The following is a 12,782-nucleotide window of genomic DNA, read 5'->3' as shown; positions in this document are numbered from 1 at the left end:
CAATGCAAATACTGTTTCTGGACTTGCATGTAAACCAGAGGGGTGCTGTTATTCAAGACAAGACATTTTCCAAATGAAGATTTTGCATGAATACACTACTCAGTGATGTTGTTGATGTTGTTATCATGAGGTAAAATGGAGCATGTGCTCTGATGTTTGCACTGCCTTCAAGAAAGATAAATGTATTGGTGAAGTGTCAAAAGGCTGCAGTATTCTCTAGGGGTCTGCTACTTCCAAACTTGGTGTCTACAGCATTAGGTATAGATTTTATCTTTTACTTTTAACAATTTCTTTCCATATCCACACTGTCTCAGACCAGCACAGACATTCATTTCCAGGTTGTGCTCTGTTTGTTTGCTACCTGCAGGGTGTGTTCTGCCTCTGTGCAAGGGTGGATTCCTCCTTTACTGCCTGGCAACCAGCCATGTAAATGGGCCAAACCTACACCATCAGAGCATTTTCCGCTCCATGTCAGTGTTTTACTCTCCCTTTGCAGAAATTGATATGGCACTGGGATAGTTTACTTTGGCTATGTTGCAGTAAAGAATGGCATGTTCTGTATTTGTGCTGATAGAACTTCAAGAGAGCTAAGTTATCAAGTTAACACAATTTCTTTTTTCCCCAGGCAAAAGTCTAGGTTGCTCATGGTTAGAACGTGCAGCTCTGTCTTTTGTCACTGGCTTACAAGCAGGTCAGACCTTACTGTAACACTCACATGTATTGCTGTGTAAAAGCAGTAGATTCATCCCAGTACCTCTCACGTGTCACCAACAAACCTGTGGAACAAAAGTCTCAACAGATCTGGGAAGGCTGAAGATAGAAATCATTGTGGCATTCTGCTCTCCATCATCCAAACCAACCTGATCTCACTATACCCACTCCTTCCTCACCTGCTTGAAGTATAAAAACCTCTAGTGCAGCATAATCCCACCTCCACCCAATCTGAGTCTAGAAACCAAATTTCCTACATTTTTTTTTTCTGCTGGTAGGAGAAAGCAGGCATTCAGTTCTTTTCAATTGCTGACACATGGGGGGTTTTGTTTCTACTCTTTACCTTAGTTTTGACCCCTGAATTAATTCGAGCATGTTGTTCATTACTTTTTGCAGATACACATAACAGAATGGGCCCATTTGCTATCAAGTACAAAAGGCAGAAGTCCCCAGGGTCCAAGCTCTCCTGCTATATTGAGACCCAATATTTCAAAGAAAGAGGCTAGCCCCATAGGAAAAGTGAAAGCATAAGAGCAGAGATCTTTCTGCACTTGCTATCACTCACCCTCTGCTGTACCAAGGCTGATGCCAGTCCCTCCAGCAGGGAGCCATCTCTCACTTTTGCTCTAGGATGTCACCTGGCCAGCACTCTCATGGCATGCTTCAGAGGACTCATGTTCTGCTTGCTGCTACCAGCAGGGACTGGGGCTGGCCAACACAGTCTGTGCTCCTGCCAAGCAAATCTGACAGTGCTCAGGCCCACCCTGGCCTGCAAAGCACATCAGTAGGGAAGTGTAGTGATGGCTAACAGTGAGGAGAGGTTGCTCAGCTCTTACTCAGAAGTTTCCTTGCTAAGTCAATCAAAAACCCTCCCAGATGCAGGGCTCCCCCTCTCCAGCACTAACAGTGAGAGCCACCAGCTCACTCACCCTTTGCCACTCCAGCCCACACATGCCTGACCCTTGATAATCGCGTAAGACCCTCAGCTCTTATCTTACTCTACACACATCTCATCTTTTTTATCTCTCCCACTGACCTCTCACAGCTCCTTTGTTTGACCTTTCTGGGCAACAATGGTATGTTACCACATTCAGTTAAAGCTGTTTATCTCTCAAAATTGCCCCTTTCTTGGGGGAAAGAAAAATAGCTCCCTGGGGAATCCCTTTGCACCATTTATGCAGTGAGGTGCTAACACCAGCCTGCAGAAGTGTGATACCTCAGGAGATGATGCAGAAAGGAAGGAAGCCAACTCCTTCCTTTTATCCCTTAAAAGAAGATCACTTACTGTAACAATAATTAAGATCAAGGCAAATTCCTGGGGAAGAACAAAAAAAAAAAAGGAAAAACCCTAAAATCTCTTTGAGGTGCTATACTATGCTCTGTAGCAGTGTATTTACAGCCCAGCTGTAGCTCACTTTACCATCAACAACTAGTCCTTGGGAAGGGCTGGGCAGATGCTGCCCTAACCAGCGACCTTCAGCTTCTCCTCTTACCCCTTCCCTACGTGATTTAGTCTGCAGTGTATTTGGACTTTCCTTCCATGTACTGCTCCATATACCTTCCAGGTACAGCCTTTAGCCTGTCAGCATGATAACAACACCACCAGTACCCTGAAACCCACGGAGCCATGAGCACGGTGACCTGGCTGGCTCACGTCATTTGAAGTGGCAGGGGGTTATGACATTTTCTGGGCAGGAAAGCTTGTCATTTGTCCAATTTTCTCACTATTATTGTAGCGTAATGTTTAGAGTATAAAGGAAGTCCTCTGCTCTCCCAGTGGTGGGTCACACTATAAATACCCCAGATGGCACAGGACAAGGAGGGCTGTAAAACTCAGGATGTGGGTCACAGGATGGCTGGCTGCTTGCTGTCTGGGGGAACACGATAATAAACTCCTGCAAAGAGCTCTGATAACACCACATGAAAGGAGTACAAACACTGTGGCGGAGATCTTCAGCTGCTGTAAAATGTCACCGCTGTCTTCAGTTCATGATATGCTGCTTTTCTTATTTCCTTCCCTTCTCAGCCTCCTCCTGAGTGCCTGGGGTAGAAAAGCATCCACAAACCATCTTTTGCCTTCTGCATTACTTTTCAGCTCTTTTTCCCTCTCTGTGCAGACACACCTCCGTGTTCCTGCAACATCCTCCTTACCCTATGCAGCTCTCATACAATTCTGACACTTCAGCCAACCCTGAAGGATTTCAGCATCATGCAAAAAATACAGAGCTCTCTTCCCTGCCCTCAAGAGTCACAGGCACAGCAGGGAGGTGAGCCAGGACTGTCACGCAGAGGCCACCAGGTTTCTGGGACAGATTTTAAACAGAAATATTCCTTTATGTTAAAATCCTCCTTTATTCTCCTGGAGAAGTTAAAAAACAAAATTCAGGAATTTTGTAACTCACACAAGAACAGGATGTCCATTGAGAACATTGTGCCTTTTACTTCAGTTTTATTTGGAAAATATTATTGGCTAGGTTGTTGGTGTTTAATCTTGGGGTAATGTTTTTGGTAAGATTTAGAAAGAGTATTAATTAATCCAATACATTCCATTATATTGGAAGGAGGAATACAATAGGAAGGAGGAGTGGGAATAATGAAACAATGGTGAATTGATTTCAAACCTTCAGAAATGGTCTTTGCAAACCCCCTTTTCCCCCCACCCCAAAAGTAGTTATTCATGGTTTTGATCTGAGTACCTGAATATTCTCCCCACCCTCAAACTTTCAAAATACCAAATCCTGGTGTGGACACAGCTCTATGAAGTGTCTATTCCAGCTGAAGTTCAGCAGTTGGTAAACGTTGGAGACTGCATTTATATTTGTACAGTTTTGTTAATGGCTTAGAAATTACACTGCTTCAGCTATGCAAGTTAAGCAATATAGTTTTGTAATGTAAGTCCACATTTCACCCAGATAGGGTTGAAAGGTGCAACTCACGGGTCCTGAGACAAAGCAGATTTGTTTCTTTTTTATTCTCCTTCCCCCTGAGATAGGAACTGCCCCCTGCTGCTGAATCAGCAGGATGTGCCCCGTGACACTGACTTTAGCTGGCTGGAGAGCTGTTAATGGGTCTGAAACCCGTCCCCTGGCCCGGCCTCTCACAGCGTGCACGGGAGAGGCAGGAGCCGAGCAAACAGCATGGGAGAGGGAAGCGGAGACCAGACTCCTGATACACACAGCTGTTATCTGTGATAAGCTGCATCCTGTGCCATGCTCCACCTCGCTGCGGCAGGGAAGGCGTTTGAACTCCAAGACCCTTTCTCGGTTCAATCCCTATCTGACAAACACACAGCAGGCAGCCGGAGGGGAAAAAAAGCAAAATTCAACCCATCCCAAATGACTCAGTTTTTAAGATTTCTGACCAATTTCCTAAAACTCTGCCCTGAGGACTTTTTTAGGCAGTGTCGGTATATTTCAACGATATAAATAACTGAAGAAGCTCAGAATCGCTGTGGGTGGTGATGCAAAGAGATCGAGCTGAGATGGGGGCAAACCCCTCAATACTGCAGGCGGGGCAGTAAAAGAGAGACTGCTTTCGGGAGAGCGTCTTGTTTGGAATGGCTGCAGCTGAGCTCGGTGTCCCATCAGCTGAAAACCCACTCGAGGGCGGCTCTTGGTTTGCGTGTCCCTTCGCGACGAGCGCTGTCCCTCTGACAGCGACGGCGCTCTTCAGGAGAACTGGCTGATCTCCTTCCCCACGTCCTCCTCAGGGACCTTTCATCCTCCTCACGTTAGCAGGGACAAAAGTCACGGCTATGATGTGTGTCTGTCTTAACTTCGTGTCACCTTTGCCACGCACCGCTGGCCCGACCCCTCCTCGACCCGCGGGGAAAGGCCCGTGTTTCCCACACCCGCCGGCGCCGCTCGGGAGGCCACACGCCGCTCCCGTAGGGGAAGGCTGTCACTGGCTACCTGTTTGTTTCTTCTCCGCAGAAGATTGTTCATCAGTGAAAACTTATTTCGCTTTTGTTTGTTGGTATTGCTGCTCCCTTCTGAGGCAAAAGGCGACCCGCCTCGGCCCTGCCCCTGGCCCGGCGCAGCAGCGCCACCTGCGGGCCGGGAGGGAGATGGCGCCGGGGGCGCGGCCCTCAGGGAGCGGCGGGAGAGGCTGCGCCCGGCCGGCCCTCACCAGGGGACACGGGCTGCGGCACAGCTGGCATCAAGACAGGCTGGAAAGTTTAGGGGAGCATTCAGAGATAAGGTGGGAAGGATGGCAGGCAGGTGGAATAGGTTGGAGTTGTTGGGTCCAAGTCCTGTTGAACTGGAGCCTGGACAAGGGGCAGGAAAAGCTGGTGGGAGGTGAGGGCAGGGAGGCCAGGGATACAAGGTGTGTCGGCTTGTTGGTCTAGCTGTGGCACACTGTTAGAAGCATCGTTTGGCAGACTTGGATAAGGACAAAAAATTCATAAAACATTTCAATAGAGCTCACCCTTCCTTGGATTTACTTGTGAGGGATGTGTCACAGAGTCACAGAACACCCGGAGCTGAAGGGGCCCACACGAGTCATTGAAGTCCGTCTCGTGGCCTTGCACAGGACCACCCCAAGAACCACACCCTGTGTACCAATTACATCTGTCCTGAACCGCTTCCATTTTAACTCTTCTTAGGAAATGCCTACCTGCAATGATGTACCTGGCATCAGCAGCTCCCATCAGGTCTGCAGAGGCACCTAATACAGCACCTGGTGCTGTGCTTCTGGATGGCCAGTCCATCTCCTGCCATCAACCAGATTATCCTTTCAGCATCCCTGACACATGTAGGTTCTGCTTCAGCAGATTCCCCAAAGGCAGGGGGACACACAACTACACTTTAAGAGGATTTCCCAGGATTATGGAGCGATCACAACATGCATGAAATTACTCAGTAGTATCACCACATTCACCAGCTACCACTGACCTTTGAAAACTTCTGTGTCTACTTCACTGGCATGCGCTCTTGGTTCTGAACAAAACACCTCTACTCTCACTTTGGCCGAAACATCATAAATATTTGACGCTTCAGTAAAGCCCTGAACAGCATCCTACTTGCCATCCCTCCCATAGCCATCCCTCCCTGCCCTTGGTATCATGCTTGGCTTGACCTCATTTGCACCTTGCATTCTGGCCAAAACCCTGTGTTTTTATTTCTTTCCTACATCAGTCTACACCAACTAATAGCCTATACAGACACAGTTTCTCCTAGTCTGACTGAATATCAATTTTTAAATACAAAGTAGTATTCTTTTAGAAGAAAAGACAGACATTCCCTGGAATTTTAATAAGAAGGAATAAAAGTCAATGCATGGCAGCCACACTCTTCTCTGGTGGTTTGTCTGGTACAAAGCTGAATTATGAGGTTGGATTTAGATACTTCAGGCTACTGGACTCTTCTGGCAAGGGAGAATTCAGGTTCCCTGGAGAGGGGGCAGAGTTTCTAGCCTTGGAGACTAATGGTCTACATGGTCCATGTAACTCTACATGGTCCTAGGCAAGTGGTGACCTGCTTGAGCAGGGGAGTTGGACCAGATGATCTCTAGAGGTCTCGTCCAACCATAGTCCTTGTGCCATTAGTGGTATTTATTTTTAATGAATATTTCAAAAGACATAAGGTTTATTCCAACGACAGGTTTCATGAAAGCAGAGCAATAAGATACTGTTTTCAAAATTGCTTTAAGCACAGTTTCTCCCCACTTGCCAAACCTAGCAGCCAGAGCTCCATAGCTCTTTTCATGCCAACCATCCTATATTCCAGTCCCAAACGTGTAACTCATAATCCCATTTAACTTTGATACTGTGACTGAATTGTCCCATCCCAATCCTGTGGTTTTGGATCCAGCATAGGCAAATTTGACATTTCATACTTGTATAAAAAATAGCTTGAGGGCTAAATAGTCTTTGGAGGTTGGCTTTGTTCTTCATTGCTGATTGGGTGGAGATGGCTAAAGAATAGCAGGGAAGGGATTAGGCATGTTAGCTTCATGCTGGATGAGGGAAGCTGTGTCTTGGCATTTCTTTCATGGGAAGCTATGTTCCAAGATGACTGGGAACACCCACTGAATGGAATAATCAATTATTCAGCTGCTCATTAACCTCACCCATCACTTATACATTTTTTTTCTCAAAATTCGAAAGAGCTGTTGCCAAATCAATGCCATTTTCCCTGAAATCCATCTCAACTCCGAGTCTAATTTATATTTTCTCCAACCTTTGAACTCAGTGAACCTCAGTTATGGAGACAGGGATATTTATATTGAAAGATGTCAAAAGATGAGTTGGGAGAAAGAAAAAAGAATGTTTCAAGAGTGCAGTAGCATGGAGGTAATCTTTCACTCTGGATTCTGGTGTAAACACATTTAGTGAACATGGCAATGGGTTTTGTGTGCCTCCCATCTTATAAAGTGGTGAAGCATTTTGAGATCTGAAGGTAGGAAAATGTTGTAATAGCACTACATATTTATGACTGTTTTCCATGTTGTTTCTCATCTGTTTTACTAGAAATGTTTGTTTTTTCAGCTGTCTATCTGTCTTCTCTTTCCTGGGAGATTTGCAAATGCCTTGCTCCACCTTCTCTATAGTGACACAAAAGTCAGGCAGTGCCATCACATTGTCTGCACTGTGTCAGCCTTGGCTGGTTACACAGTCCTTGGAATTCACACAGCAAGTCACACAGCATGGCATAACATTTTTTACCTATGCTGATCCCTTTGGAGTTACAGACTAAAGAGATGAAGGGCAAGCAATCCAGATCTACCTGGATGGGAAGAAACACATGGCAATTGCACTTCTTTTGTCTTCCCTTCTCCCCTCAGCTTCTAACTGCCATTGATTAGGTAGGATAATCATATGAAAGATACTGAAGAAGGAGAAAATCTACAGTCATGATAGCAGAATTAAAACAAAACAAACCCAAACACACACACACACACACACACACAAAACCATGCCAGAAAAGGTTACAAGTCCTGCAAAAAGAAGCTACTCTTCTTTCAAATGAGTAATGTATCAGTCTCTCCTCTGCAGGTCTCCAGTAACATTTATCTGACTTTTTTTTGCTGAACTGACCTAAATCAGAGCACAGGCTGCCCTAGAGGGTAATTCCTGCTAGACAAAACCTTAAAATAAATATTTCTCAAATTAAGTCTATTTTTTTACAAGAAAAACACAAAATCCAGCCTGATAGAAGGCTGCATGTGATGGAAAGAGCTAAGCAGCCCTCTTCTGCTTGAAGCCAGGAAGGGGTGAAACCTTTTCAGGGACAACTACTGCTTCCTCAGGCACATCTTCCTAGTCCCACTGTACTAAAGGCCAGGTCTGAGTCCAGCAGCTGCTGCAAATCTGACCCTCTGGCCAGTTCCCAGCACCTGCAGGCTGCTTCCAGCAGAGCCACACCAGCTGCTTTCTTGAGTGTCCAAAGGGCACAGATTTTTCTTACAATGTTTTTCTGCATGGATTTATTTGCATAAAATGAGTGTTCTTTAAACTCAGATTTTATTTATTTATTTATTTATTTATTTAATAAGATCAAAAGCCTAGTGCCCTTTATTGCAGCTGTGTCTGTTGCTTAGCATGTAAGCCAGTTCTAAAACTCTACACAAACCAGCTTTGGGGGGCTCTTCTTTCCTGCAGTGCAAAAGGCTTTAGGGAAAACATGTATCACTGAAAACTAAATTCAAAAGAATAGACGTGAGTATAAAGCCAAAAGCCTGAAACATAATTTGGGATGACAAATATTCAAGCATATCTTACATTAGGTATCTAAATTAGAACCTTTTTGGAGTTCCTGTTTCAGTTCCCACATTTTAGCCCTCAGAAAAATACGTAAAGAGAGGCAATGCTCATACAGACAGGATCAAAGTAGTGGTTTTCCTTTCTCTCCCAAACAGGGTTTTCTTCAAATGAACAGTAACATTTTGAAGAAACCATCTGTAGAAAGAAAGAAGGTGATTTATATGAGTACTTGTTTTCACCTTGATCTAATAAATGATGAGTTATGGTCTGTGAATTAGTACTACAGAATGTTAGTGGAGAACAGAAATGTAGCAATACAATCTGAAGAGACTTGTTATTCACATTAAGAGAGAGTTACTATCACTTTTTGGCTGTGGACTTAGTTCAGTACAACTCTTGGTGTCAGTCTAATCTCAGTGAATATCTAGAGGAAGATGCTGAGGATTCTCTGCAGTCCTTCTATATCTTTAAAATACACCAGTCCTTAGCTTATTAGCTTTGAACACTGTGTGGAGAAATGCTTTTAGATCTTACATAAAGTGTTATTTTGGAGAGATCTAGCGAGTCTACTCATTATTTGGGTTGAACAGTTTTGTCTTTTATAAATCCCCAGTCTTCCTGTTTGTGATTTTGACAAACTTTAAAAAATGTTTCAGCAGGAGATTTTCCATGACATCCAGCTTAAGCTACTTTCAAAATCAAAGTTAAGGATCAAAAAATGCTGTTTTTTCATGGCCTGAAATTCTTGAGTGGTCTTTCTTGTATGGGTGGTGGGATGACTGACAGTTCTTCCATTCTTTGGAAAGGGCTCACAATGCAAAAAAAAAAAAAAAATCTGACTATAGTGCAGAGCATGGAGAAAAAGAAATGCCTTTGAAAGACCACAGCAGTTTTTAAGATATATTTAGACTGTGATTTTAGAACCTTACAGAGTCTGTCTTCTCTGAGCACAAACAGAAGGGAAGCACATATTGCAGCCAGGAAGGATAGGGATAGAAAGGACAGTACTGGCCCAAAGAGATGGATTGTCCCTGTCCCTCTGCCCCAGGTGATGCAGGGCACTTCATTCAAGCAGTCTTTGAAGAGGTGGGTGGTACCACTGGGAGCCAGTGGTAGTTGTACTTTTGGCAGATGAGGCACCAGGCTTAAAAATCCTGAAAAATCAGGAAAGACACACGTCAAACAGAAGAATCAATTTTCTGGCAAGCTCCAGCTGTCATAATTTATATTGGCGAGTACCGATGGGATCTTCATTCATGGAGGTGCTAATTACACAGACCATATGTTTTCTGTGGAGGACAGTGATGACTCCTCCAGAAGGAAAACCTGGCTGTATCATTCCAAATTCTGAAATGGAACATAATGACCTTATGTCTTGGTTTGCAATGCAAGATGTATTCTATTCCCAGTCTGTTGAAACTGGTTGAGGAGGTGTTTTTTCTTTAACTACGGGGGGTCAGGGTGAGTGTCTTTCTGCTAATGGGCCAGCTGTTAAAACCAGGTGGGGCAGTGTTTCTTTATCTCTTCCACAACCCATCCTCCCTCCAGAGGGATATCTTCTCTTAATGGGCCATTAAGGCTCACCACATGACTGATAAAATTACATCATCCCATGGTGAGATGATCCACCCAGTAGGAGGAACCAAGCATTCCTATCTGGATAAAAGCTGAGATTCAGACCAGTAGGATAGCCTGTTTTCCACTGGATTCCCAGAGGAAAGCTGGACCATCCCACCACCACTGGACCCTTCTAGAGAATCATCTCTGCTCCAACAGATCTGTTACTCCAGCAGGACTGACTTGGACTGCTTCCAACACCCTGACCAGCAGGGTGTCAGGTCGTATTTTGACTCTGTCAGTGTTTCTAGGATTTTTGTTTGTGATTGGAACAGAATAAACTTTTTGGAATAAAGATCTTATTTGCATAGTTTAACTTTTTTTTTTTCCTTTGTGAATTGACCACAAGCAAGTTATGACTATTTACAACATTTTTGCTTAATAAAAATTACTCTGTGGATAACTCCCTGGTTAAAAGCAATTGAAGAGCAATCTGTATCTAATATGCACTATTTGGACACTGAATGTGTTGAATGAATTCATGACTCATAAGGGTGGTTTTGCACCTTCTTCTTCCACTGGGCAAGTAAAATTTAGCTTCAGGTTTTGTGCAAGATCAGTCCCACTGCACAAGTCCAAAACTTCCCTTTTCTGTGAATGTTTTCAAATGTTCCTTAAAAATCTACTGCTTGGCATAAACGATAGATGCTGTCAAACTCAATGTGCACTTGGACACCTGCAGGGGCTCTGGAAAGCAGCTCCTGATTGCTGGACAAGTATGAACAACTTAAAGGCAGTAAATGCTTCACTTCACACTTCCTTTTTATTAAACAGCCAACAATCTTTTTTGGCCTATATGATATTCCTAAGTAAAGATGTGAAAGAATGTTTCCACAAAATCATTTGTACACACAAGCTCTAGCCCGGGAAATTGCTTGGTTGTATACAGGGCACTGTTTGGAAGAACTGTGTGTCACATTTAGGTCACTGTAGCATATCAGATCTGCAAGACCAAAATACTTATAACATCACAGCATAATTAAAACAAGTAACAGTTTCCCTTATTAATTTCTGTAAGTCTGTTAACTCCTGGCTGTCATGGATTTTGACCATCTCCAACATGTCTGATACTAAGCTGTACATTACTCATTGGCTGTGTTAATTACGTTATAGCCTTTTATGAATTTTGAGAGACAAAACTCATACAAAATTAGAAGCTTCCACATTTTTGATAAAATAATTTACTTGTCTTTTAATAAAAAATATAAAGAGTTCAATGAAAGGACAGGAAGTTTTACTCAATTGTTTTGCACTCTATACATAAAGGCTAATAGGCAAAAACTGTTTTTAGGCGAGAGGGAAGAGGGAAAGGCACTAGAAGAGTTTTGGTCTGTCCTCAGGATTTCCCCATCTGGATCCAGTCATTGTGTTGCTTCTGCCTGTACAGACAGCACTGTATATAGCTGTGCTGTTTGTATTTTGCCTCATGGGCCACTGTGACTTGAAGATTGTGATTAGGCTTGAATCAGGACCCATGGAGGGACTTCACTTCAACTGGGTCCAATCAGCACCCTGACTCCCTTGGTAGGCAATGGAAAGAGGGGGGTTATTAGAGACCCTGTTTTTTAGACACCCATTTAGGATGAGACACTCTCAAGACTCTACTGCTCGCACTGACCAGGTCCCTGGTTGCTATTATTATTTAGTATGCCATTATTTATTATTGCTATTATTATTTATTATGCCATACCCAGATGTCATGCATGTCTCTTGCACTCTATCTCCCACAGCCACTTGCACTAGAGCTGCAGCTCCCCTTGCTAATCTTGCTGGGCTATACTTGCAAGTCTGGCTGGAAAGTCACTCCAGGTGTAGAAGATGTCTACAGGGCCTGGGAATTTAGCTGAGTAGTTCTCAGAGACAGGAGAGCTACACCAGGGAGGCAGTGAGCAGTGGGAGCTGGGACTGCCCCATGCCTTGCCAGCTCCCCCAGAGCTGTGGGAGCACACAGGAGAGTAGAAGGAGCAGGGAGTGATGTGCAGAGCACGACAACAACCCCTCTGTGGTTTTACCTTGCTGAGACATCTCCTGGGATGACAGCAGGTAAGAGGGGAGATTGAATTCCTTCTCCTCCAGATCTGCATTTCCATACTAAACTATTCTCACTCCAAGAACCTTGCTCACATGCACTTCTCCTGATAATTCGGATTTTTCTTTCCTCTGTAAATCACATACACTATAGTGCCCCATTTATGAAAACAAGAACTATGACAAAACCCTCCTAACACCAGTAAATCTTCTTTTAATGAATTGGGCCTGTAGCTTCAATTATGAAGCTGGGATGTGATGGCTGCTGAGTGAGCCATGCCAACAACAACACTGAGGCAGATCACTGTCATAAGGGTGTTAGGAGAGCCTTGGGAAAGGCTTGGATGCTCCCTCTTTCCCTTCAAGCACTTTCACATCTGCACTGCATTATATTCTCATCCAGATGACTTTGCTGGGATCTCCAGTGTTCTTGGGAGTATTTACATTATAAGAAAAAAACCCACTAATTTATTTGTTCAGTCTTCCACATAAATAGACCCATAGTCTAGTGTGAAACAGCTAACATTTATCTGGTTTGCTTTGTTTTCAAATGCACCTAGCCTGGATTTTCAGTTTTACAGTGTATGTAAAGAATTAAACCCTTTAATTACATTGCAAACCCCCTGGATCATATATTTTTACCTTGTTTCTGTGTACTACATGCCATAAAACACTACTCTCCCTCAGCATTACCAGGAATAAAGCACTTTCAGGTATCCTG

The sequence above is a fragment of the Zosterops lateralis genome (assembly GCF_965231275.1).
Source record: "Zosterops lateralis genome assembly, chromosome: 1".
Lineage (NCBI taxonomy): Eukaryota > Metazoa > Chordata > Aves > Passeriformes > Zosteropidae > Zosterops > Zosterops lateralis.
Note: the sequence above shows the minus strand (reverse complement) of the source record.